The following is a 26,781-nucleotide window of genomic DNA, read 5'->3' as shown; positions in this document are numbered from 1 at the left end:
CGCACGGGCCCTGTCTGCATTAGGCGGGTGGGGGGAGTTTAGGGGGCTGGGATTGTACCCGGGAACCCACTCTATCATACTCTGGGTATGGGCCCGTGGGTTTCATGCAGGACACAGTGGTAGAGCCTCCTTTCACGCATGGCATGGGAGGATTGCAGGCTTTCTAAACTCTAAGAAAGCAAGAAGTCTGAGAATTAGATTTAGGGTTAGGATTATGTTTAGGGTTAAGGATGAAGTTTAGTGTTAGGGTGAGGGTTTAGGGTTAGGGATTAGGGTTAGGGTTAAAGGTTACTCTTAGGTTTAACGGTTACACTTTGGTTTCGGGTTGAGGTTTACGGTTAGGGTTAAGATGAAGGGTTAGGGTTTCGTACAGGTTTAGGGTTAAGTGTTAGGTTTAGGGTTGAAGATTAGGATTAGGGTTAGGATTAAAGGTTAGCGTGAGAGTTAACGCTTAGGGTTAAGGTTAAGTGTTAGGGTTTAGGGTTAGGGCTAGGGTTAGTTTTAGGGTTAGAGTTATGTGCTGTGGTTTGTGTTAGAGGTTAGGGTTAGGTTTACTTGTGACGGTTAGGGTTACGTTTAGGGGTTAGGGTTAGGGTTAGGGTTAAGGGATAGGATTAGGGTTAAGTGTTGGGCTTAGGGTTAGGGTTTAGTGTTAGGGTTATCATTAAGGATTAGGGGTAGGGTCAGGGTTAAATGCTTCGGTGCGGGTAATGGTTAGGGTCAGGGTTAAGGTTCACAGATAGGGTTAGTGTTAAGGGTTACGGATAGGTTTAGGGTTCAGGGTTAGAGTTAGCATTAGGGCTTAAGGTTAGGATTAGGCGGTAGGTTAGATTTAGGGTTAGATCTAGGCGTTAGGGTAAGGGCTAGCGTTAGGGTTAAGAGATAGGGTTAGGTTTAATGCTTAGGATTAGGGTTAGGCTTTGGGGTTAAAGTAAGTGTTAGGGGTTAGGTTTAAGGATCAAAGGTTAGGGTTATTTTTAGCTGGAGTGTTAGGGTTAGGGATAAGGGATCCCATTAGCATTAAGGGTCTTCCTTACTGTAGGGTTAAGGGTTAGGCTTAGAGTTAAAGGTGAAGGTTAGGGTTAGTGTTAAGATTTAGGATGAGGGTTAACGGTTAGGGTAAAGGTTAAGCGTTAAGGTTAGGGATTAGTGATTAGGGTTTTTGGTTAGTGTTAGGGTTAGCGGTTAGGAGTTAGTGTTTTATGAAGGGGTATGGTTAGAATTAGGACTGGGGTTAGAGTTAGGGTGAGGTATAGGGGTTAGGTTTAGGGGTTAGTTTTAGGGTAAAAGGATAGGATTAGGGTTACGGGTTGGGCTTAGGTTAAGGGTTAAAGTTGACTGCTAGGGTTAGGGATAGGGTTCAGGGTTAGCTTTAGGGGTTCTGGTTAGGGTTAGGTGTTAGGTTAGTGTCAGGGTTAGGTCTAGTCGTGAGGGTAAGGTTTAGGCTTAGCTTTAAGAGCTAGGGTTAGGTTTAATGGTTAGGATTAGGATTAGGGTTAAGGGTTAGCATAAGGCTTAGGGGTTTGGGTGAAGGGTTAGGGTTTTTGTTAGGCATAGCGTTGGGGTTAGAAGTAAGGGTTACTGTCAGTGTTAGGGTTGTAGGTAGGGTTCCGGTTAGGGTTAGTGGTTTAGAATTAGTGTTAGGGATTAGGTGTTCCAGTGATGACTAGGAGATAGGGTTAGAATTATGGGATAGGGGTTGTTCTCAGGGAATGGGTTATGCATTAACGTTAGGATAATAGGTTAAAGTTAGGATCATGGTGAGGTTTACGTGTTAAGGGGAGAAATAGGAACAGGGTTGGGTGTTATGTTCAGGGTTAGGGTTATCTGTTAAAGGTACTGTTTATGCTTAGCGCACGGGCCCTGTCTGCATTAGGCGGGCGGGGGGAGTTTAGGGGGCTGGGATTGTACCCGTGAACCCACTCTATCATACTCTGGGTATGGGCCCGTGGGTTTCATGCAGGACACAGTGGTAGAGCCTCCTTTCACGCATGGCATGGGCGGATTGCAGGCTTTCTAAACTCTAAGAAAGCAAGAAGTCTGAGAATTAGATTTAGGGTTAGGATTATGGTTAGGGTTAAGGATGAAGTTTAGTGTTAGGGTGAGGGCTTAAGGTTAGGGATTAGGGTTAGGGTTAAAGGTTACTCTTAGGTTTAACGGTTACAGTTCGGTTTAGGGTTGAGGTTTACGGTTAGGGTTAAGATGAGGGGTTAGGGTTTGGTAGACGTTTAGGGTTAAGTGTTAGGTTTAGGGTTGAAGATTAGGATTAGGGTTAGGATTAAAGGTTAGCGTGAGAGTTAACGCTTAGGGTTAAGGTTAAGAGTTAGGGTTTACGGTTAGGCTTAGGGTTAGATTTAGGGTTAGAGTTATGTGCTATGGTGTGTGTTAGGGGTTAGGGTTAGGTTTACTGTTCACGGTTAGGGTTGGGTTTAGGGGTTAGCATTAGGGTTAGGGATTATGTTTAGGGTAAGGTTCTAGAGTTAATGTTGGGCTTTAGGCTCGGGGCTTAGTTTCAGGGTCAGGGGTTAGCGTTGGTGGTAGGGCTTAGCTTTAGCGGTTAGTTTAAGGGCACAGGACCTGGTTAATCTACAGTGAGAGGGGTGCGGTCGGAGTCACCACGAAAGCACAACATCAATCCCTGGGCCTTGGGACAGGACCTCCATGCAGGACTCAGGCGGAGCCTCATCTGACACATGGCATGGCTGTATTGTAGGCTTGCTTCACTCTGGGAATGGAAGTAGTGTGAGAATTAGGGTTGGGGTTGGGGTTAGGGTTTTTCGTGTTAGGGGTTAGGTTTCGAGTCAGGGTTAGGTGCTAGGGATTAGTGGTTAGGGTTAGAGTTAGTGTTAGGGGTAAGGTGTTAAGTCTGGGTTAGGGGGCCAGGGTAAGGTTTAGGGTTGGAGTTAGCATTAGGTTTAGGGGTTAGGGTTAAGGGATAGGGTTAGGATTCAGGGTGAGGGTTAGAGGGTTAACAGTTGGGGTTAGGCTTAGGGGTTAGGGATAGTGTTAGGGTTAAGGGTTAGGAGCTTGGTTCAGGTTTAAGGTTAGCATTAGGGGTTGGGGTTAGTGTTAACTGTAGGTCAGTGTTGGGGTTAGATCTCTAGGCATTAGGGTAAAGGTTAGGGTTAGGGTTAAGAGTTAGGGTTCTGTTTAATGGTTAGGATTGGGAATAGGGTTAAGGGTTAGGGTTAAGGTTGGGGTTATGACGAAGGATCAACGGTTAGGGTTACTTTTAGGCGTAGGGTTAGGGTAAGGGGTTAGGGTTAGTGTTAGTGTTGTTGGTCGGGTTAAGGTTAGGGTTGGCGCTTCAGAATTAGGGATTAGGTGTTACGGTTATAGCTAGGAGGTAGGGTTATAATGACGGTATAGGGCTTGTTCTCAGGGTGTCATGCATTAACGTTAAGATATCGGGTTAAAGTTAGGGTTATTGTGAGGTTTACCTGTTAAGGTGAGCAGTAGGATCAGGGTTAGGTGTTATGTTGTGGGTTAGGCTTATGGGTGAGGGGTAGGGTTTATGCTTAGGGCACGGGCCCTGTATGCCCTAGGAGGCAAAGTTAGGTGTCTGTGATGGTCGCTGGGAACCCACTCTACGGCACGCAGTGTATGGGCCTCTGGGTTTCATGCAGGACACTGTGGCAGAGCCTCCTTTCACGCATGGCGTGGGAGGATTGCAGGCTTTCTAAACTCTAAGAAAGCAAGAACTCTGAGAATTAGATGTAGGGTTAGGGTTATGGTTAGGGTTAAGGATGAAGTTTAGTGTTAGGGTGAGGGCTTAGGCTTAGGGATTACGGTTAGGGTTAAAGGTTACTCTTAGATTTAACGGTTACACTTTGGTTTAGGGTTGAGGTTTAATGTTAGGGTTAAGATGAGGGGTTAGGGTTTGGTACAGGGTTAGGGTTAAGTGTTAGGTTTAGGGTTGAAGATTAGGATTAGGGTTAGGATTAAAGGTTAGCGTGAGAGTTAACGCTTAGGGTTAAGGTTAAGAGTTAGGGTTTAGGGTTAGGGTTAGGGTTAGGGTTAGTTTTAGGCTTAGAGTTATGTGCGATGGTTTGTGTTAGAGGTTAGGGTTAGGTTTACTGTTCACGGTTAGGGTTACGTTTAGGGGTTAGCATTAGGGTTAGGGTTAGGGTTAGGGTTAAGGGATAGGATTAGGGTTAAGTGTTGGGCTTAGGGTTAGGGTTTAGTGTTAGGGTTATCATTAAGGATTAGGGTTAGGGTCAGGGTTAAATGCTTGGGTGCGGGTAATGGTTAGGGTCAGGGTTAAGGTTCACGGATAGGGTTAGTGTTAAGGGTTACGGGAAGGTTTAGGGTTCAGGGTTAGCGTTAGCATTAGGGCTTAAGGTTAGGATTAGGCGGGAGGTTAGATTTAGGGTTAGAACTAGGCGTTAGGGTAAGGGCTAGCGTTAGGGTTAAGAGATAGGGTTAGGTTTAATGCTTAGGATTAGGGTTAGGGTTTGGGGTTAAAGTAAGTGTAGGGGTTAGGTTTAAGGATCAAATGTTAGGGTTATTTTTAGCTGTAGTGTTAGGGTTAGGGAAAAGGGATCCCATTAGCATTAAGGGTCTTCCTTACTGTAGGGTTAAGGGTTAGGCTTAGAGTTAAAGGTTAAGGTTAGGGTCAGTGTTAAGAATTAGGGTGAGGGTTAACGGTTAGGGTAAAGGTTAAGCGTTAGGATTGGGGATTAGCGATTAGGGTTTTTGGTTAGTGTTAGGGTTAGAGGTTAGGAGTTCGTGTTTTATGAAGGGGTATGGTTAGAATTAGGATTGGGGTTAGAGTTAGGGTTAGGTATAGGGGTTAGGTTTAGGGGTAAGTTTAGGGTGAAAGGATAGGATTAGGGTTATGGGTTGGGCTTAGGTTTAGGGTTAAAGTTTACTGCTAGGGTTAGGGATACGGTTCAGGGTTAGCTTTAGGGGTTCTGGTTAGGATTAGGTGTTAGGTTAGTGTCAGGGTTAGGTCTAGTCGTGAGGGTAAGGTTTAGGGTTAGCTTTAAGACCTAGGGTTAGGTTTAATCGTTAGGATTAGGATTAGGGTTAAGGGTTAGGGTAAGGCTTAGGGGTTTGGGTGAAGGGTTAGGGTTTTTGTTAGGCATAGCGTTGGGGTTAGAAGTAAGGGTTACTGTCAGTGTTAGGGTTGTAGGTAGGGTTCCGGTTAGGGTTAGCGGTTTAGAATTAGGGTTAGGGATTAGGTGTTCCAGTGATGACTAGGAGATAGGGTTAGAATTATGGGATAGGGGTTGTTCTCAGGGAATGGGTTATGCATTAACGTTAGGATAAGAGGTTAAAGTTAGGCTCACGGTGAGGTTTACGTGTTAAGGGGAGAAATAGGAACAGGGTTGGGTGTTATGTTCAGGGTTAGGGTTATCTGTTAAAGGTATTGCTTATGCTTAGCGCACGGGCCCTGTCTGCATTAGGTGGGCGGGGGGAGTTTAGGGGGCTGGGATTGTACCCGGGAACCCCCTCTATCATACTCTGGGTATGGGCCCGTGAGTTTCATGCAGGACACAGTGGTAGAGCCTCCTTTCACGCATGGCATGGGCGGATTGCAGGCTTTCTAAACTCTAAGAAAGCAAGAAGTCTGAGAATTAGATTTAGGGTTAGGATTATGGTTAGGATTAAGGATGAAGTTTAGTGTTAGGGTGAGGGCTTAAGGTTAGGGATTAGGGTTAGGTTTAAAGGTTACTCTTAGGTTTAACGGTTACACTTTGGTTTAGGGTTGAGGTTTACGGTTAGGGTTAAGATGAGGGGTTAGGGTTTGGTAGACGTTTAGGGTTAAGTGTTAGGTTTAGGGTTGAAGATTAGGATTAGGGTTAGGATTAAAGGTTAGCGTCAGAGTTAACGCTCAGGGTTTACTGTTAGGGTTAGGGTTAGTTTTAGGGTTAGAGTTATGTGCTATGGTTTGTGTTAGAGGTTAGGGTTAGGTTTACCGTTCACGGTTAGGGTTACGTTTAGGGTTTAGCATTAGGGTTAAGGTTAGGGTTAAGGGATAGGATTAGGGTTAAGTGTTAGGTTTAGGGTTGAAGATTAGGATTAGGGTTAGGATTAAAGGTTAGCATGAGATTTAACGCTTAGGGATGAGGTTTAGAGTTAGGGTTTACTGTTAGGGTTAGGGTTAGTTTTAGGGTTAGAGTTATGTGCTGTGGTTTGTGTTAGAGGTTAGGGTTAGGTTTACTGTTCACGGTTAGGGTTACGTTTAGGGTTTAGCATTAGGGTTAGGGATTAGTTTTAGGGTAAGGGTTTAGAGTTAGTGTTGGGCTTTAGGCTCGGGGCTTCGGTTCAGGGTCAGGGGTTAGGGTCGGTGGTACGGCGTAGCTTTAGCGGTGAGTTAAAGGGCACAACACCTGGTTAATCTAAGGTGAGAGGGGTGCGGTCGGAGTCACCACGAAAGCACAACATCATTCCCTGGGCCTTGGGACAGGACCTACATGCAGGACTCAGTCGGAGCCTCATCTCACACATGGCATGGCTGTATTGTAGGCTTCCTTCACTCTGGGAATGGAAGTAGTGTGAGAATTAGGGTTGGGGTTGGGGTTAAGGATTTCGAGTTAGGGGTTAGGTTTCGAGTCAGGGTTAGGTGCTAGGGATTAGTGGTTAGGGTTAGAGTTAGTGTTAGGGGTTAGGTGTTAAGTCTGGGTTAGGGGGCCAGGGTAAGTTTTAGGGTTGGAGTTAGCGTTAGGGTTAGGGGTTAGGGTTAAGGGAGAGGGTTAGGTATCAGGGTGAGGGTTAGAGGGTTAACAGTTGGGGTCAAGCTTAGGGGTTAGGGATAGTGTTAGAGTTAAGGGTTAGAAGTATGGTTCAGGTTTATGTTTAGCATTAGGGGTTGGGGTTAGTGTTAACTGTAGGTCAGTGTTGAGGTTAGATCTCTAGGCATTAGGGTAAAGGTTAGGGTTAGGGTTAAGTGTTAGGGTTCTGTTTAATGGTTAGGATTGGGAATAGGGTTAAGGGTTAGGGTTAAGGTTAGGGGTTATGACTAAGGATCAACCGTTAGGGTTACTTTTAGGCGTAGGTTTAGGGTAAGAGGTTAGGGTTAGTGTTAGTGTTGTTGGTCGGGTTAAGGTTAGGGTTGGCATTTCAGAATTAGGGATTAGGTGCTACGGTTATGGCTAGGAGTTAGGGTTATAATGACGGTATAGGGCTTGTTCTCAGGGTGTCATGCATTAACGTTAAGATATCGGGTTAAAGTTAGGGTTACGGTGAGGTTTACCTGTTAAGGTGAGCAGTAGGATCAGGGTTATGTGTTATGTTCTGGGTTAGGCTTATGGTTGAATGGAGGGTTTATGCTTAGGGCACGGGCCCTGTATGCCCTAGGAGGCAAAGTTAGGTGTCTGTGATGGTCGCTGGGAACCCACTCTATCGTACGCAGTGTATGGGCCTCTGGGTTTTAGGCAGGACACTGGCAGAGCGTCCTTTCACGCATGGCATGGGAGGATTGCAGGCTTTCTAAACTCTAAGAAAGCAAGAAGTCTGAGAATTAGATTTAGGGTTAGGATTATGGTTAGGGTTAAGGATGAAGTTTAGTGTTAGGGTGAGGGCTTAGGGTTAGGGATTAGAGTTAGGGTTAAAGGTTACTCTTAGATTTAACAGTTACACTTTGGTTTAGGGTTGAGGTTTACGGTTAGGGTAAAGATGAGGGGTTAGGGTTTGGTACAGGGTTAGGGTTAAGTGTTAGGTTTAGGGTTGAAGATTAGGATTAGGGTTAGGATTAAAGGTTAGCATGAGAGTTAACGCTTAGGGTTAAGGTTAAGAGTTAGCATTAGCGTTAGGGTTAGGGTTAGTTTTAGGGTTAGAGTTATGTGCCATGGTTTGTGTTAGAGGTTAGGATTAGGTTTACTGTTCATGGTTAGGGTTACGTTTAGGGGTAGCATTAGGGTTAGAGTTAGGGTTAGGGTTAAGGGATAGGATTAGGGTTAAGTGTTGAGCTTAGGGTTAGGGTTTAGTGTTAGGGTTATCCTTAAGGATTAGGGTTAGGGTCAGGGTTAAATGTTTGGGTGCGTGTAATGGTTAGGGTCTGGGTTAAGGTTTATAGATAGGGTTAGTGTTAAGGGTTACGGGTAGGTTTAGGGTTCAGGGTTTAGAGTTAGCATTAGGGCTTAAGGTTAGGATTAGGTGGTAGGTTAGATTTAGGGTTAGATCTAGGCGTTAGAGTAAGGGTTAAGAGATAGGGTTAGGTTTAATGCTTAGGATTAGGGTTAGGGTTTGGGGTTAAGTGTGAGGGGTTAGGTTTAAGGATCAAAGGTTAGGGTTATTTTTAGCTGTAGTGTTAGGTTTAGGGATAAGGGATAAGATTGGCGTAAGGGTTTTTCTTACTGTTAGGGTTAAGGGTCAGGCTTAGATTAAAGGTTAAGGTTAGGGTCAGTGTTAAGGGTTAGGGTGAGGGTTAACGGTTAGGGTGAAGGTTAAGCGTTAGGGTTAGGGATTAGCGATTAGGGTTTTTGGTAAGTGTTAGGGTTAGGAGTTCGTGTTTTATGAAGGGGTATGGTTAGAATTAGGATTGGGGTTAGTGTTAAGGTTAGGTTTTGGGGTTAGGGTTAGGGTAAAAGGATAGGATTAGGGTTAAGGGTTGGGATCAGGTTTAGGGGTAAAGTTTAGTGTTCTGGTTAATGTTTAGTGTTATGGTCCAGTTTAAGTGTTAGGGTGAGGGTTAACGGTTAGGATTAGGCTTAGAGGTTGGGGATATAGTGAGGGTTCAGTGTTAGGGTTAGGTTTAGGGTTCAGGGTTAGGGTTAGCTTTAGGGGTTATGGTTAGGGTTAGGTGTTAGGTTAGTGTCAGGTTTCGGTCTAGTCGTGAGGGTAAGGTTTAGGGTTTGCTTTAAGCGCTAGGGTTAGGTTTAATGTTTAGGATTAGGATTAGGGTTAAGGGTTAGGGTAAGGCTTAGGGGTTAGGGTGAAGGGTTAGGGTTTTTGTTAGGCATAGAGTTGGGGTTAGAAGTAAGGGTTACTGTCAGTGTTAGGGTTGTAGGTAGGGTTACGGTTAGGGTTAGCAGTTTAGAATTAGGGTTAGGGATTAGGTGTTACAGTTATGACTAGGAGATAGGGTTAGAATTATGGGATAGGGGTTGTTCTCAGGGAATGGGTTATGCATTAACGTTAGGATAAGAGGTTAAAGTTAGGCTCACGGTGCGGTTTACGTGTTAAGGGGAGAAATAGGAACAGGGTTGGGTGTTATGTTCAGGGTTAGGGTTATCTGTTAAAGGTATTGTTTATGCTTAGCGCACGGGCCCTGTCTGCATTAGGCGGGCGGGGGGAGTTTAGGGGGCTGGGATTGTACCCGGGAACCCACTCTATCATACTCTGGGTATGGGCCCGTGGGTTTCATGCAGGACACAGTGGTAGAGCCTCCTTTCACGCATGGCATGGGAGGATTGCAGGCTTTCTAAACTCTAAGAAAGGAAGAAGTCTTATAATTTGATTTTAGGGTTAGGTTTATGGATAGGGTTAAGGATAAATTTTAGTGTTAGTGTGAGGGCTTAGGGTTAGGCATTAGGGTTAGGGTTAAAGGTTACTCTTAGATTTAACGGTTACACTTTGGTTTAGGGTTGAGGTTTACGGTTAGGGTTAAGATGAGGGGTTAGAGTGTGGTACAGGGTTAGGGTTAAGTGTTAGGTTTAGGGTTGAAGATTAGGATTAGGGTTAGGATTAAAGGTTAGCATGAGAGTGAACGCTTAGTGTTAAGGTTAAGAGTTAGGGTTTAGGGCCGGGCGCGGTGGCTCACGCCTGTAATCCTACCACTCTGGGAGGCCGAGGTGGGTGGATCGTTTGAGCTCAGGAGTTCAAGACCAGCCTGAGCAAGAGCGAGACCCCATCTGTACTAAAAATAGAAAGAAATTATATGGACAGCTAAAAATATATATAGAAAAAAATTAGCCGGGCATGGTGGCGCATGCCTGTAGTCCCAGCTGCTCGGGAGGCTGAGACAGGAGGATTCCTTGAGCTCAGGAGTCTGAGGTTGCTGTGAGCTAGGCTGATGCCACGGCACTCACTCTATCTTGGGCAACAGAGTGAGACTCTCTCAAAAAAAAAAAAAAAAAAAAAAAGATTTAGGGTTTAGGGTTATGGTTAGGGTTAGGGTTAGTTTTAGGGTTAGAGTTATGTGCTATGGTTTATGTTAGAGGTTAGGGTTAGGTTTACTGTTCACGGTTAGGGTTGGGTTTAGGGGTTAGCATTAGGGTTAGGGATTAGGTTTAGGGTAAGGGTCTAGAGTTAATGTTGGGCTTTAGGCTCGGGGCTTAGGTTCAGGGTCAGGGGTTAGCGTTGGTGGTAGGGCTTAGCTTTAGTGGTCAGTTTAAGGGCACAGGACCTGGTTAATCTACGGTGAGAGGGGTGCGGTCGGAGTCACCACGAAAGCACAACATCATTCCCTGGGCCTAGGGACAGGACCTCCATGCAGGACTCAGGCGGAGCCTCATCTCACACATGGCATGGCTGTATTGTAGGCTTGCTTCACTCTGGGAATGGAAGTAGTGTGAGAATTAGGGTTGGGGTTGGGGTTAGGGTTTTTCGTGTTAGGGGTTAGGTTTCGAGTCAGGGTTAGGTGCTAGGGATTAGTGGTTAGGGTTAGAGTTAGTGTTAGGGGTAAGGTGTTAAGTCTGGGTTAGGGGGCCAGGGTAAGGTTTAGGGTTGGAGTTAGCGTTAGGTTTAGGGGTTAGGGTTAAGGGATAGGGTTAGGATTCAGGGTGAGGGTTAGAGGGTTAACAGTTGGGGTTAGGCTTAGGGGTAAGGGATAGTGTTAGGGTTAAGGGTTAGGAGCTTGGTTCAGGTTTAAGGTTAGCATTAGGGGTTGGGGTTAGTGTTAACTGTAGGTCAGTGTTGGGGTTAGATCTCTAGGCATTAGGGTAAAGGTTAGGGTTAGGGTTAAGAGTTAGGGTTCTGTTTAATGGTTAGGATTGGGAATAGGGTTAAGGGTTAGGGTTAAGGTTAGGGGTTATGATGAAGGATCAACGGTTAGGGTTACTTTTAGGCGTAGGGTTAGGGTAAGGGGTTAGGGTTAGTGTTAGTGTTGTTGGTCGGGTTAAGGTTAGGGTTCGCGTTTCAGAATTAGGGATTAGGTGTTACGGTTATAGCTAGGAGTTAGGGTTATAATGACGGTATAGGGCTTGTTCTCAAGGTGTCATGCATTAACGTTAAGATATGGGGTTAAAGTGAGGGTTATGTTGAGGTTTACCTGTTAAGGTGAGCAGTAGGATCAGGGTTAGGTGTTATGTTGTGGGTTAGGCTTATGGGTGAGGGGTAAGGTTTATGCTTAGGGCACGGGCCCTGTATGCTCTAGGAGGCAAAGTTAGGTGTCTGGGATGGTCGCTGGGAAACCACTCTACCGCACGCAGTGTATGGGCCTCTGGGTTTCATGCAGGACACTGTGGCAGAGCCTCCTTTCACGCATGGCGTGGGAGGATTGCAGGCTTTCTAAACTCTAAGAAAGCAAGAAGTCTGAGAATTAGATTTAGGGTTAGGGTTATGGTTAGGGTTAAGGATGAAGTTTAGTGTTAGGGTGAGGGCTTAGGGTTAGGGATTCGGGTTAGGGTTAAAAGTTACTCTTAGATTTAACGGTTACACTTTGGTTTAGGGTTGAGGTTTAAGGTTAGGGTTAAGATGAGGGGTTAGGGTTTGGTACAGGGTTAGGGTTAAGTGTTAGGTTTAGGGTTGAAGATTAGGATTAGGGTTAGGATTAAAGGTTAGCGTGAGAGTTAACGCTTAGGGTTAAGGTTAAGAGTTAGGGTTTAGGGTTAGGGTTAGGGTTAGGGTTAGTTTTAGGGTTAGAGTTATGTGCTATGGTTTGTGTTAGAGGTTAGGGTTAGGTTTACTGTTCACGGTTAGGGTTATGTTTAGGGGTTAGCATTAGGGTTAGGGTTAGGGTTAGGGTTAAGGAATAGGATTAGGGTTAAGTGTTGGGCTTAGGGTTAGGGTTTAGTGTTAGGGTTATCATAAGGGATTAGGGTTAGGGTCAGGGTTAAATGCTTGGGTGCGGGTAATGGTTAGGGTCAGGGTTAAGGTTTACGGATAGGGTTCGTGTTAAGGGTTACGGGTAGGTTTAGGGTTCAGGGTTAGCGTTGACATTAGGGCTTAAGGTTAGGATTAGGCGGGAGGTTAGATTTAGGGTTAGAACTAGGCGGTAGGGTAAGGGCTAGGGTTAGGTTTAAGAGATAGGGTTGGGTTTAATGCTTAGGATTAGGGTTAGGGTTTGGGGTTAAAGTAAGTGTTAGGGGTTAGGTTTAAGGGTCAAAGGTTAGGGTTATTTTTAGCTGTAGTGTTAGGGTTAGGGATAAGGGATACCATTAGCATTAAGGGTCTTCCTTACTGTAGGGTTAAGGGTTAGGCTTAGAGTTAAAGGTTAAGGTTAGGGTCAGTGTTAAGAATTAGGGTGAGGGTTAACGGTTAGGGTAAAGGTTAAGCGTTAGGGTTAGGGATTAGCGATTAGGGTTTTTGGTTAGTGTTAGGGTTAGAGGTTAGGCATTCGTGTTTTATGAAGGGGTATGGTTAGAATTAGGATTGGGGTTAGAGTTAGGGTTAGGTATAGGGGTTAGGTTTAGGGGTTAGTTTTAGGGTAAAAGGATAGGGTTAGGGTTATGGGTTGGGCTTAGGTTTAGGGTTAAAGTTTACTGCTAGGGTTAGGGATAGGGTTCAGGGTTAGCTTTAGGGGTTCTCGTTAGGGTTAGGTGTTAGGTTAGTGTCAGGGTTAGGTCTAGTCGTGAGGGTAAGGTTTAGGGTTAGCTTTAAGAACTAGGGTTAGGTTTAATGGTTAGGATTAGGATTAGGGTTAAGGGTTAGCGTAAGGCTTAGGGGTTTGGGTGAAGGGTTAGGGTTTTTGTTAGGCATAGCGTTGGGGTTAGAAGTAAGGGTTACTGTCAGTGTTAGGGTTGTAGGTAGGGTTCCGGTTAGGGTTAGCGGTTTAGAATTAGGGTTAGGGATTAGGTGTTCCAGTGATGACTAGGAGATAGGGTTAGAATTATGGGATAGGGGTTGTTCTCAGGGAATGGGTTATGCATTAACGTTAGGATAAGAGGTTAAAGTTAGGCTCATGGTGAGGTTTACGTGTTAAGGGGAGAAATAGGAACAGGGTTGGGTGTTATGTTCAGGGTTAGGGTTATCTGTTAAAGGTATTCTTTATGCTTAGCACACGGGCCCTGTCTGCATTAGGCGGGCGGGGGGAGTTTAGGGGCTGGGATTGTACCCGGGAACCCACTCTATCATACTCTGGGTATGGGCCTGTAGGTTTCATGCAGGACACAGTGGTAGAGCCTCCTTTCACGCATGGCATGGGAGGATTGCAGGCTTTCTAAACTCTAAGAAAGCAAGAAGTCTGAGAATTAGATTTAGGGTTAGGATTATGGTTAGGATTAAGGATGAAGTTTAGTGTTAGTGTGAGGGCTTAAGGTTAGGGATTAGGGTTAGGGTTAAAGGTTACTCTTAGATTTAACGGTTACACTTTGGTTTAGGGTTGAGGTTTACGGTTAGGGTTAAGATGAGGGGTTAGGGTTTGGTAGACGTTTAGGGTTAAGTGTTAGGTTTAGGGTTGAAGATTAGGATTAGGGTTAGGATTAAAGGTTAGCGTCAGAGTTAACGCTCAGGGTTTACTGTTAGGGTTAGGGTTAGTTTTAGGGTTAGAGTTATGTGCTATGGTTTGTGTTAGAGGTTAGGGTTAGGTTTCCCGTTCACGGTTAGGGTTACGTTTAGGGTTTAGCATTAGGGTTAAGGTTAGGGTTAAGGGATAGGATTAGGGTTAAGTGTTAGGTTTAGGGTTGAATATTAGGATTAGGGTTAGGATTAAAGGTTAGCATGAGATTTAACGCTTAGGGATAAGGTTTAGAGTTAGGGTTTACTGTTAGGGTTAGGGTTAGTTTTAGGGTTAGAGTTATGTGCTGTGGTTTGTGTTAGAGGTTAGGGTTAGGTTTACTGTTCACGGTTAGGGTTACGTTTAGGGTTTAGCATTAGGGTTAGGGATTAGTTTTAGGGTAAGGGTTTAGAGTTAGTGTTGGGCTTTAGGCTCGGGGCTTCGGTTCAGGGTCAGGGGTTAGGGTCGGTGGTACGGCGTAGCTTTAGCGGTGAGTTAAAGGGCACAACACCTGGTTAATCTAAGGTGAGAGGGGTGCGGTCGGAGTCATCACGAAAGCACAACATCATTCCCTGGGCCTTGGGACAGGACCTACATGCAGGACTCAGGCGGAGCCTCATCTCACACATGGCATGGCTGTATTGTAGGCTTCCTTCACTCTGGGAATGGAAGTAGTGTGAGAATTAGGGTTGGGGTTGGGGTTAAGGATTTCGAGTTAGGGGTTAGGTTTCGAGTCAGGGTTAGGTGCTAGGGATTAGTGGTTAGGGTTAGAGTTAGTGTTAGGGGTTAGGTGTTAAGTCTGGGTTAGGGGGCCAGGGTAAGTTTTAGGGTTGGAGTTAGCGTTAGGGTTAGGGGTTAGGGTTAAGGGAGAGGGTTAGGTATCAGGGTGAGGGTTAGAGGGTTAACAGTTGGGGTCAAGCTTAGGGGTTAGGGATAGTGTTAGAGTTAAGGGTTAGAAGTATGGTTCAGGTTTATGTTTAGCATTAGGGGTTGGGGTTAGTGTTAACTGTAGGTCAGTGTTGAGGTTAGATCTCTAGGCATTAGGGTAAAGGTTAGGGTTAGGGTTAAGTGTTAGGGTTCTGTTTAATGGTTAGGATTGGGAATAGGGTTAAGGATTAGGGTTAAGGTTAGGGGTTATGACTAAGGATCAACCGTTAGGGTTACTTTTAGGCGTAGGTTTAGGGTAAGAGGTTAGGGTTAGTGTTAGTGTTGTTGGTCGGGTTAAGGTTAGGGTTGGCATTTCAGAATTAGGGATTAGGTGCTACGGTTATGGCTAGGAGTTAGGGTTATAATGACGGTATAGGGCTTGTTCTCAGGGTGTCATGCATTAACGTTAAGATATCGGGTTAAAGTTAGGGTTACGGTGAGGTTTACCTGTTAAGGTGAGCAGTAGGATCAGGGTTATGTGTTATGTTCTGGGTTAGGCTTATGGTTGAATGGAGGGTTTATGCTTAGGGCACGGGCCCTGTATGCCCTAGGAGGCAAAGTTAGGTGTCTGTGATGGTCGCTGGGAACCCACTCTATCGTACGCAGTGTATGGGCCTCTGGGTTTTAGGCAGGACACTGGCAGAGCGTCCTTTCACGCATGGCATGGGAGGATTGCAGGCTTTCTAAACTCTAAGAAAGCAAGAAGTCTGAGAATTAGATTTAGGGTTAGGATTATGGTTAGGGTTAAGGATGAAGTTTAGTGTTAGGGTGAGGGCTTAGGGTTAGGGATTAGAGTTAGGGTTAAAGGTTACTCTTAGATTTAACAGTTACACTTTGGTTTAGGGTTGAGGTTTACGGTTAGGGTAAAGATGAGGGGTTAGGGTTTGGTACAGGGTTAGGGTTAAGTGTTAGGTTTAGGGTTGAAGATTAGGATTAGGGTTAGGATTAAAGGTTAGCATGAGAGTTAACGCTTAGGGTTAAGGTTAAGAGTTAGCATTAGCGTTAGGGTTAGGGTTAGTTTTAGGGTTAGAGTTATGTGCCATGGTTTGTGTTAGAGGTTAGGATTAGGTTTACTGTTCATGGTTAGGGTTACGTTTAGGGGTAGCATTAGGGTTAGAGTTAGGGTTAGGGTTAAGGGATAGGATTAGGGTTAAGTGTTGAGCTTAGGGTTAGGGTTTAGTGTTAGGGTTATCCTTAAGGATTAGGGTTAGGGTCAGGGTTAAATGTTTGGGTGCGTGTAATGGTTAGGGTCTGGGTTAAGGTTTATAGATAGGGTTAGTGTTAAGGGTTACGGGTAGGTTTAGGGTTCAGGGTTTAGAGTTAGCATTAGGGCTTAAGGTTAGGATTAGGTGGTAGGTTAGATTTAGGGTTAGATCTAGGCGTTAGAGTAAGGGTTAAGAGATAGGGTTAGGTTTAATGCTTAGGATTAGGGTTAGGGTTTGGGGTTAAGTGTGAGGGGTTAGGTTTAAGGATCAAAGGTTAGGGTTATTTTTAGCTGTAGTGTTAGGTTTAGGGATAAGGGATAAGATTGGCGTAAGGGTTTTTCTTACTGTTAGGGTTAAGGGTCAGGCTTAGATTAAAGGTTAAGGTTAGGGTCAGTGTTAAGGGTTAGGGTGAGGGTTAACGGTTAGGGTGAAGGTTAAGCGTTAGGGTTAGGGATTAGCGATTAGGGTTTTTGGTAAGTGTTAGGGTTAGGAGTTCGTGTTTTATGAAGGGGTATGGTTAGAATTAGGATTGGGGTTAGTGTTAAGGTTAGGTTTTGGGGTTAGGGTTAGGGTAAAAGGATAGGATTAGGGTTAAGGGTTGGGATCAGGTTTAGGGGTAAAGTTTAGTGTTCTGGTTAATGTTTAGTGTTATGGTCCAGTTTAAGTGTTAGGGTGAGGGTTAACGGTTAGGATTAGGCTTAGAGGTTGGGGATATAGTGAGGGTTCAGTGTTAGGGTTAGGTTTAGGGTTCAGGGTTAGGGTTAGCTTTAGGTGTTATGGTTAGGGTTAGGTGTTAGGTTAGTGTCAGGTTTCGGTCTAGTCGTGAGGGTAAGGTTTAGGGTTTGCTTTAAGCGCTAGGGTTAGGTTTAATGTTTAGGATTAGGATTAGGGTTAAGGGTTAGGGTAAGGCTTAGGGGTTAGGGTGAAGGGTTAGGGTTTTTGTTAGGCATAGAGTTGGGGTTAGAAGTAAGGGTTACAGTCAGTGTTAGGGTTGTAGGTAGGGTTACGGTTAGGGTTAGCAGTTTAGAATTAGGGTTAGGGATTAGGTGTTACAGTTATGACTAGGAGATAGGGTTAGAATTATGGGATAGGGGTTGTTCTCAGGGAATGGGTTATGCATTAACGTTAGGATAAGAGGTTAAAGTTAGGCTCACGGTGCGGTTTACGTGTTAAGGGGAGAAATAGGAACAGGGTTGGGTGTTATGTTCAGGGTTAGGGTTATCTGTTAAAGGTATTGTTTATGCTTAGCGCACGGGCCCTGTCTGCATTAGGCGGGCGGGGGGAGTTTAGGGGGCTGGGATTGTACCCGGGAACCCACTCTATCATACTCTGGGTATGGGCCCGTGGGTTTCATGCAGGACACAGTGGTAGAGCCTCCTTTCACGCATGGCATGGGAGGATTGCAGGCTTTCTAAACTCTAAGAAAGGAAGAAGTCTTATAATTTGATTTTAGGGTTAGGTTTATGGATAGGGTTAAGGATAAATTTTAGTGTTAGTGTGAGGGCTTAGGGTTAGGGATTAGGGTTAGGGTTAAAGGTTACTCTTAGATTTAACGGTTACACTTTGGTTTAGGGTTGAGGTTTACGGTTAGGGTTAAGATGAGGGGTTAGAGTGTGGTACAGGGTTAGGGTTAAGTGTTAGGTTTAGGGTTGAAGATTAGGATTAGGGTTAGGATTAAAGGTTAGCATGAGAGTGAACGCTTAGTGTTAAGGTTAAGAGTTAGGGTTTAGGGCCGGGCGCGGTGGCTCACGCCTGTAATCCTACCACTCTGGGAGGCCGAGGTGGGTGGATCGTTTGAGCTCAGGAGTTCAAGACCAGCCTGAGCAAGAGCGAGACCCCATCTGTACTAAAAATAGAAAGAAATTATATGGACAGCTAAAAATATATATAGAAAAAAATTAGCCGGGCATGGTGGCGCATGCCTGTAGTCCCAGCTGCTCGGGAGGCTGAGACAGGAGGATTCCTTGAGCTCAGGAGTCTGAGGTTGCTGTGAGCTAGGCTGATGCCACGGCACTCACTCTATCTTGGGCAACAGAGTGAGACTCTCTCAAAAAAAAAAAAAAAAAAAAAAAGATTTAGGGTTTAGGGTTATGGTTAGGGTTAGTGTTAGTTTTAGGGTTAGAGTTATGTGCTATGGTTTATGTTAGAGGTTAGGGTTAGGTTTACTGTTCACGGTTAGGGTTGGGTTTAGGGGTTAGCATTAGGGTTAGGGATTAGGTTTAGGGTAAGGGTCTAGAGTTAATGTTGGGCTTTAGGCTCGGGGCTTAGGTTCAGGGTCAGGGGTTAGCGTTGGTGGTAGGGCTTAGCTTTAGTGGTCAGTTTAAGGGCACAGGACCTGGTTAATCTACGGTGAGAGGGGTGCGGTCGGAGTCACCACGAAAGCACAACATCATTCCCTGGGCCTAGGGACAGGACCTCCATGCAGGACTCAGGCGGAGCCTCATCTCACACATGGCATGGCTGTATTGTAGGCTTGCTTGACTCTGGGAATGGAAGTAGTGTGAGAATTAGGGTTGGGGTTGGCGTTAGGGTTTTTCGTGTTAGGGGTTAGGTTTCGAGTCAGGGTTAGGTGCTAGGGATTAGTGGTTAGGGTTAGAGTTAGTGTTAGGGGTAAGGTGTTAAGTCTGGGTTAGGGGGCCAGGGTAAGGTTTAGGGTTGGAGTTAGCGTTAGGTTTAGGGGTTAGGGTTAAGGGATAGGGTTAGGATTCAGGGTGAGGGTTAGAGGGTTAACAGTTGGGGTTAGGCTTAGGGGTAAGGGATAGTGTTAGGGTTAAGGGTTAGGAGCTTGGTTCAGGTTTAAGGTTAGCATTAGGGGTTGGGGTTAGTGTTAACTGTAGGTCAGTGTTGGGGTTAGATCTCTAGGCATTAGGGTAAAGGTTAGGGTTAGGGTTAAGAGTTAGGGTTCTGTTTAATGGTTAGGATTGGGAATAGGGTTAAGGGTTAGGGTTAAGGTTAGGGGTTATGACTAAGGATCAACGGTTAGGGTTACTTTTAGGCGTAGGGTTAGGGTAAGGGGTTAGGGTTAGTGTTAGTGTTGTTGGTCGGGTTAAGGTTAGGGTTGGCGTTTCAGAATTAGGGATTAGGTGTTACGGTTATAGCTAGGAGGTAGGGTTATAATGACGGTATAGGGCTTGTTCTCAGGGTGTCATGCATTAACGTTAAGATATCGGGTTAAAGTTAGGGTTATGGTGAGGTTTACCTGTTAAGGTGAGCAGTAGGATCAGGGTTAGGTGTTATGTTGTGGGTTAGGCTTATGGGTGAGGGGTAGGGTTTATGCTTAGGGCACGGGCCCTGTATGCTCTAGGAGGCAAAGTTAGGTGTCTGTGATGGTCGCTGGGAACCCACTCTACCGCACGCAGTGTATGGGCCTCTGGGTTTCATGCAGGACACTGTGGCAGAGCCTCCTTTCACGCATGGCGTGGGAGGATTGCAGGCTTTCTAAACTCTAAGAAAGCAAGAAGTCTGAGAATTAGATTTAGGGTTAGGGTTATGGTTAGGGTTAAGGATGAAGTTTAGTGTTAGGGTGAGGGCTTAGGCTTAGGGATTATGGTTAGGGTTAAAGGTTACTCTTAGTTTTAACGGTTACACTTTGGTTTAGGGTTGAGGTTTAAGGTTAGGGTTAAGATGAGGGGTTAGGGTTTGGTACAGGGTTAGGGTTTAGTGTTAGGTTTAGGGTTGAAGATTAGGATTAGGGTTAGCATTAAAGGTTAGCGTGAGAGTTAACGCTTAGGGTTAAGGTTAAGAGTTAGGGTTTAGGGTTAGGGTTAGGGTTAGGGTTAGTTTTAGGGTTAGAGTTATGTGCTATGGTTTGTGTTAGAGGTTAGGGTTAGGTTTACTGTTCACGGTTAGGGTTACGTTTAGCGGTTAGCATTAGGGTTAGGGTTAGGGTTAGGGTTAAGGGATAGGATTAGGGTTAAGTGTTGGGCTTAGGGTTAGGGTTTAGTGTTAGGGTTATCATTAAGGATTAGGGTTAGGGTCAGGGTTAAATGCTTGGGTGCGGGTAATGGTTAGGGTCAGCGTTAAGGTTCACGGATAGGGTTACTGTTAAGGGTTACAGGTAGGTTTAGGCTTCAGGGTTAGCGTTAGCATTAAGGCTTAAGGTTAGGATTAGGCGGTAGATTAGATTTAGGGTTAGATCTAGGCGTTAGGGTAAGGGCTAGGGTTAGGGTTAAGAGATAGGGTTAGGTTTAATGCTTAGGATTAGGGTTAGGGTTTGGGGTTAAAGTAAGTGTTAGGGGTTAGGTTTAAGGTTGAAAGGTTAGGGTTATTTTTAGCTGTAGTGTTAGGGTTAGGGATAAGGGATCCGATTAGCATTAAGGGTCTTCCTTACTGTAGGGTTAAGGGTTAGGCTTAGAGTTAAAGGTTAAGGTTAGGGTCAGTGTTAAGAATTAGGGTGAGGGTTAACGGTTAGGGTAAAGGTTAAGCGTTAGGGTTAGGGATTAGTGATTAGGGTTTTTGGTTAGTGTTAGGGTTAGCGGTTAGGAGTTAGTGTTTTATGAAGGGGTATGGTTAGAATTAGGATTGGGATTAGAGTTAGGGTTAGGTATAGGGGTTAGGTTTAGGGGTTAGTTTTAGGGTAAAAGGATAGGATTAGGGTTATGGGTTGGGCTTAGGTTTAGGGTTAAAGTTTACTGCTAGGGTTAGGGATAGGGTTCAGGGTTAGCTTTAGGCGTTCTGGTTAGTGTTAGGTGTTAGGTTAGTGTCAGGGTTAGGTCTAGTCGTGAGGGTAAGGTTTAGGGTTAGCTTAAGAGCCAGGGTTAGGTTTAATGGTTAGGATTAGCATTACGGTTAAGGGTTCGGGTAATGCGTAGTGGTTAGGGTGAAGGGTGAAGGGTTAGGGCTTTTGTTAGGCATAGCGTTGGGGTTAGAACTAAGGGTTCCTGTCAGTGTTAGGGTTGTAGGCAGCGTTACGGTTAGGCTTAGCCGTTGAGAATTAGGGTTAGGGATTAGGTGTTACATTTATGACTAGGAGATAGGGTTAGAATTATTGGATAGGGGATGTTCTCAGGGAATGGTTTATGTATTAACGTTACGATAAGAGGTTAAAATTAGGCTCACGGTGAGGTTTACGTGTTAAGGGGAGAAATAGGAACAGGGTTAGGTGCTATGTTCAGGGTTAGGGTTATCTGTTAAAGGTATTGTTTATGCTTAGTGCACGGGCCCTGTCTGCATGAAGCTGGGGGGAGGTTAGGGGGCTGCCATTGTCACGGGGAACCCGCTGTATCGGACTCTGGGTATGGACCCGTGGTTTTCATGCAGGACACAGTGGTAGAGCCTCCTTTCCCACATGGCATGGGAGGATTGCACGCTTTCTAAACTCTAAGAAAGCAAGAAGTCTGAGAATTAGATTTAGGGTTAGGATTATGGTTAGGGTTCAGGATGAAGTGTAGTGTTATGGTGACGGGATAAGGTTACAGATTAGGGTTACGGTTTAAGGTTACTCTTAGGTTTAACAATTACAGTTTGTTTTAGTGTTGAGGTTTGCAGATAGGGTTAAGATGAGGGGTTATGGTTTGGTACATGGTTAGGGTTGTGTTAGGTTTAGGGTTGAAGATTAGGATTAGGGTTGGGATTAAAGGTTAGCATGAGAGTTAACGGTTAAGGTTAAGGTTAAGGGTTAGAGTTAGGGTTTAGGTTCAGGGTTAAGCGTTAGGGTTAGTTTTAGGGTTAGAGTTATGTGTTAGGGTTTGTGTTAGAGGTAGGGTTAGGTTCACTGTTCACGGTTAGGGTTACCTCTAGGGGTTAGCATTAGGGTTAGGGATTAGGTTTAGGGTAAGTGTTTACAGTTAGTGTTGGGCTTTAGGCTCGGGGCTTAGGTTCAGGGTCAGGGGTTAGGGTTGGTGGTAGGGCTTAGCTTTAGTGGTCAGTTTAAGGACACAGGACCTGGTTAATCTACGGTGACAGGGGTGTGGTCGGAGTCACCACGAAAGCACAACATCATTCCCTGGGCCTTGGTAGAGGACCTACATGCAGGACTCAGGCGGAGCCTCATCTCACACATGGCATGGCTGTATTGTAGGCTTGCTTTACTCTGGAAATGGAATTAGTGTGAGAATTAGGGATAGGTTTGGGGTCAGGGGTTTCGTGTTAGGGATTAGGTTTCGAGTCAGGGTCAGGTGCTAGGGATTAGTGGTTAGGGTTAGAGTTAGTGTTAGGGGTTAGGTGTTAAGTCTGGGTTCGGGGGCCAGGATTAGGTTTAGGGTTGGGGTTAGCGTTAGGGTTAGGTGTTAGGGTTAAAGTTTAGGCTTAGAGTCAGGGTTAAGTGTTAGGGTGAGGCTTAACATTTAGGGTTAAGGTTAGGGGGTTATGGATAGGGTTAGGGTTAAGGGTTAGTTTTATAGTTCAGGTTTAAGGTTAGGATCAGGGGTTAGGGTTAGTGTTAACTGTAGGTCAGTGTTGGGGTTAGATCTCTAGGCATTAAGGCATAGGTTAGGGGTAGAGTTAAGTAGGGTTATGTTTAATGGTTAGGATTGGGATTAGCGTGAAGGGTTAGGGTTAAGGTTTAGGGGTTATGACTAAGTATCAATGGTTAGGGTTACTTTTAGGTGTAGGGTTAGGGTAAGTGTTTAGGGTTAGTGTTAGTGTTGTTGGTAGGATTAAGGTTAGGGTTGGCGTTTCAGAATTAGGGATTAGGTGTTACAGTTATGGCTAGGAGTTAGGGTTAGAATTACGCTATAGGGCTTGTTCTCAGGGTGTCATGCATTATCGTTAATATAAGGGGTTAAAGTTAGGGTTACGGTGAGGTTTACGTGTTAAGGTGGACAGTAGGATCAGGGTCAGGTGTTATGTTTCGGGTTAGGGTTATGGGTGAGGGGTAGGGTTTGTGCTTAGGGCACAGGCCCTGTATGCACTATGAGGCGAAGTTAGGGGTCTGTGATGGTCGCTGGGAACCCACTCTATCGTACGCAGTGTATGGGCCTCTGGGTTTCATGCAGGACACTGTGGCAGAGCGGGCTTTCATGCATGGCTTAGTAGGATTGTAGGCTTTCAAAACTCTGAGAAAGCAAGAAGTCTGAGAGTTAGATTTAGAGTTAGTATTATGGTACGGTTTAGGGATGAGGATTAGTGATAGGGTGAGGGCTTAGGGTTAGGGATTAGGGTTAGGGTTAGGGTTGTAGGTAGGGTGAAGGTTAGGGTTGGCATTTTAGAATTAAGGATGAAGTGTTACGGTTATGGCTAGGGGTTAGGATTAGAATTATGGGATAGGGCTCCTTCTCAGTGTGTTATGCATTAACGTTAAGATAAGGGGATAAGTTAGGGTTACGGGGAGGTTTATGTTTTAAGGTGAGCAATAGGATCAGGGTCAGGTGCTATGTTCAGGGTGAGGGTTATCTGTTAGTGGTAGTGTTTATATTTAGCGTACAGGCTCTGTCTGCACTGGGCGGGGGCTGGGGTTACGGGGATGGGATTTCCCCGGGAACCCACTCTATCATACGCTAGGTATGGGCTCCTGGTTTCATGCAAGAGAGAGCTGCAGAGCCCCCTTTTACTCATGGCATGGGAGGATTTTAGGCTTTCTAAACTCTAAGAAAGCAAGAAGTCCGAGAATTAGATTTAGGGGTAGGATTATGATAATGTTTAGGGTTAGGGTTAGTGTTAAGGTGGGGTCTTAGGGTTAAGGGTTAGCGTTAGAGGTTAGTGTTAGGTTTAACAGTTACAGTTAGGTTTATGGTTAAGTTTGAGGGTTAGGGTTAAGGTTTGGGTTTAGCGTTTGACACAGGGTTAGGCTTCAGTGTTAGCTTTATGGTTAAAGATTAGGATTAGGGTTAGTGTGAGGGTTAATGGTAAGGGTCAAGATTAAGGGTTAGGGTTGGGGTTAGGGTTAGGTTTAGGGTTAGGGGTTAGGGTTAGGCTTAGGGTTAAGGGATAGGATTAGGGTTAAGTGTTGGGCTTATGGTTAGGGTTAAAGTTTAGTGTTAGGGTTAATGTTTAGTGTTATGGTCCAGTTTAAGTGTTAGGTTGAGGGTTAACAGTTAGGATTAGGCTTAGGGTTTAGGGATATAGTGAAGGATCAGTGTTAGGGTTAGGTTTAGGGTTCAGGGTTAGGGTTAGCTTTAGGGGTTATGGCTAGTGTTAGGTGTTAGGTTAGTGTCAGGGTTAGGTCTAGTCGGGAGGGTAAGGTTTAGGGTTAGCTTTAAGAGCTAGGGTTAGGTTTAATGGTTAGGATTAGGATTACGGTTAAGGGTTAGGGTAATGCGTAGGGATTAGGGTGACGGTGAAGGGTTAGGGCTTTTGTTAGGCATAGCGTTGGGGTTAGAAGTAAGGGTTCCTGTCAGTGTTAGGGTTGTAGGCAGCGTTACGGTTAGGCTTAGCGGTTGAGAATTAGGGTTAGGGATTAGGTGTTACAGTTATGACTAGGAGATAGGGTTAGAATTATTGGATAGGGGATGTTCTCAGGAAATGGGTTATGCATTAACGTTAGGATAAGAGGTTAAAGTTAGGCTCACGGTGAGGTTTACATGTTAAGGGGAGAAATAGGAACAGGGTTAGGTGCTATGTTCAGGGTTAGGGTTATCTGTTAAAGGTATTGTTTATGCTTAGCGCACGGGCCCTGTCTACATTAAGCTGGGGCGAGGTTAGGGGGCTGGGATTGTCACCGGGAACCCACTGTATCAGACTCTGTGTATGGGCCCGTGGTTTTCATGCAGGACACAGTGGTAGAGCCTCCTTTCCCACATGGCATGGGAGGATTGCAGGCTTTCTAAACTCTAAGAAAGCAAGAAGTCTGAGAATTAGATTTAGGGTTAGGATTATGGTTAGGGTTCAGGATGAAGTGTAGTGTTATGGTGAGGGGATAGGGTTACAGATTAGGGTTACGGTTTAAGGTTACTGTTAGGTTTAACGGTTACAGTTCGTTTTAGGGTTGAGGTTTGTGGATAGGGTTAAGATGAGGGGTTAGGGTTTGGTACAGGGTTAGGGTTGTGTTAGGTTTAGGGTTGAAGATTAGGATTAGGGTTAGGATTAAAGGTTAGCATGAGAGTTAACGGTTAAGGTTAAGGTTAAGGGATAGGGTTAGGGTTTAGGTTCAGGGTTAAGGGTTAGGGTTAGTTTTAGGGTTAGAGTTATGTGTTAGGATTTGTGTTAGAGGTTAGGGTTAGGTTTACTGTTCACGGTTAGGGATAGGTTTAGGGTTTAGCATTAGGGATAGGGATTAGGTTTAGGGTAAGTGTTTGGAGTTAGTGTTGGGCTTTAGGCTCGGGGCTTAGGTTCAGGGTCAGGGGTTAGGGTTGGTGGTAGGGCTTAGATTTAGCGGTCAGTTTAAGGGCACTGGACCTGGTTAATCTACGGTGACAGGGGTGTGGTCTGAGTCACCACGAAAGCACAACATCATTCCCTGGGCCTTGGTAGAGGACCTCCATGCAGGACTCAGGCGGAGCCTCATCTCACACATGGCATGGCTGTATTGTAGGCTTGCTTCACTCTGGGAATGGAAGTAGTGTGAGAATTAGGGTTAGGTTTGGGTTTAGGGGTTTCGAGTTAGGGGTTAGATTTCGAGTCAGGGTCAGGTGCTAGGGATTAGTGGTTAGGGTTAGAGTTTGTGTTAGGGGTAAGGTGTTAAGTCTGGGTTAGGGGGCCAGGGTTAGGTTTAGGGTTGTGGTTAGCGTTAGTGTTAGGGGTTAGGGTTAAGGGATAGGGTTAGAGTCAGGGTTAATGTTAGGGTGAGGCTTAACAGTTAGGGTTAGGGTTAGGGGGTTAGGGATAGGGTTAGGGTTAAGGGTTATGTTTATGGTTCAGCTTTAAGGTTAGGATTTGGGGTTAGGATTAGTGTTAACTGTAGGTCAGTGTTGGGGTTAGATATCTAGGCATTAGGGTAGAGGTTAGCGGTAGGGTTAAGTAGGGTTATGTTTAATGGTTAGGATTGGGATTAGCATGAAGGGTTAGGGTTAAGGTTTAGGGGTTATGACTAAGGATCAATGGTTAGGGTTATTTTTAGGCGTAGGGTTAGGGTAAGGGTTTAGGGTTAGGGTTAGGGTTGTTGGTAGGGTGAAGGTAAGGTTGGCATTTTAGAATTAGGGATGAGGTGTTAGGGTTATGGCTGGGGATTAGATTTAGAATTATGGGATAGGGCTTCTTCTCAGGGTGTTATACATTAATGTTAAGATAAGGGGATAAGTTAGGGTTTCGGAGAGGTTTATGTTTTAAGGTGAGCAATAGGTTCAGGGTCAGGTTTTATATTGAGGGTGAGGGTTATCTGTTAGGGATAGTGTTTATACTTAGCGTACGGTCCCTGTCTGCACTGGGTGGGGGGCGGGGGTTAGAGGGATGGGATTGTCCCCGGGAACGCACTCTATCATACGCTGGGTATGGGCTCCTGGGTTTCATGCAGGACACAGTGGAAGAGCCCCCTTTTACTCATGGCATGGGAGGATTGTAGGCTTTCTTAACTCTGAGAAAGCAAGAAGTCTGAGAATTAGATTTAGGGGTAGGATTATGGTAATGTTTAGAGAGGAAGATTAGTGTTAGGGTGGCCTCTGAGGGTTAGGGGTTAGCGTTAAAGGTTAGTGTTATTTTTAATAGTTACAGTTACGTTTACGGTTAAGTTTCAGGGTTAGGGTTAAGGTTTGGTTTTAGCGTTTGGCACAGGGTTAGGCTTCAGTGTTAGGTTTATGGTTAAAGATTAGGATTAGGGTTAGGGTTAAGGGTTAGTGTGAGGGTTAATGGTAAGGGTCAAGATTAAGTGTTACGGTTGGGGTTAGGGTTAGGAATAAGGCTTCGTGTAACGTTTAGGGTTAGAGTTAAGTGTTATGGTTATGGCTAGAGGTTAGGGTTAGGTTTAGGGTTCATGGTTAGGGTTACATTTAGGGGTTCGGGTTACGGGTTAAGTTTAGGGTGAGTGTTTAGTGTTACTGTTGGGCGTTAGGATAAGGGCCGAGGTTTAGGGTTAGGATTTAGGTTTAGTGTTAGGGCTTAGATTTAGTGGTTAGTTTAAGGGCACATGCTCTGTTTAATCTATGGTGGGAAGGGTGCAGACTGGGTCGCCTCAACACCACACCATCGTACCTGGGCCTCGGGCCCAGACCTACATGCAGGACTCAGGCAGAGCCTCTTCTCATTTGTGGCATGGCTCTATTGTAGGCTTGGTCAACTCTGAGAACGGAGGAAGTGTGA

The sequence above is a fragment of the Eulemur rufifrons genome, unplaced genomic scaffold (genome assembly GCF_041146395.1).
Source record: "Eulemur rufifrons isolate Redbay unplaced genomic scaffold, OSU_ERuf_1 scaffold_31, whole genome shotgun sequence".
NCBI lineage: Eukaryota > Metazoa > Chordata > Mammalia > Primates > Lemuridae > Eulemur > Eulemur rufifrons.
Note: the sequence above shows the minus strand (reverse complement) of the source record.